This window comes from Lipotes vexillifer, unplaced genomic scaffold (genome assembly GCF_000442215.2).
Source record: "Lipotes vexillifer unplaced genomic scaffold, Lipotes_vexillifer_v1.1 scaffold716, whole genome shotgun sequence".
NCBI classification, from domain to species: domain Eukaryota; kingdom Metazoa; phylum Chordata; class Mammalia; order Artiodactyla; family Lipotidae; genus Lipotes; species Lipotes vexillifer.
The window spans coordinates 38,284-38,703 of record NW_006797869.1 but is presented as its reverse complement, the minus strand read 5'-3'; positions in this window follow the sequence as shown (position 1 = coordinate 38,703).

Below are 420 nucleotides of genomic sequence, written 5' to 3'. Positions count from 1 at the left end.
AAGACGGCTTCCCTCTTCCCTCTAGCCTTCCCTCCTGCCTGACTCTATTTCGGGGATCTGTTTCCTCTCCCGTGTTTGGATTCTGAATCTGTCTTCCAAGAGGGATCCGTGGGGAGTTTGCCGTGCCTAATTGGTTTTCCCCAGGCTCGCGAAGGTTCTGCTAATTTTTGTTAATTATTGTTAATTTTGTTGGGTGGGGGGAGGGAGCGTCTCATTTCTCTTTGCAGACCCAGCACCTGGCACGATGCCCAGCACAAATATGTTCTCCGGAGATGCTGAAATATACAACTGAATGAATGAATGAGCGGGCTGGGTGCATTCCTGGTAATCACGTTTCCTACCCACCCCCCTTCCGCTGCCTATGAGAGAGGATTTGCAGTCTTCTCTCTCTGGGCACCAGAAGATGATACTAATGAACAA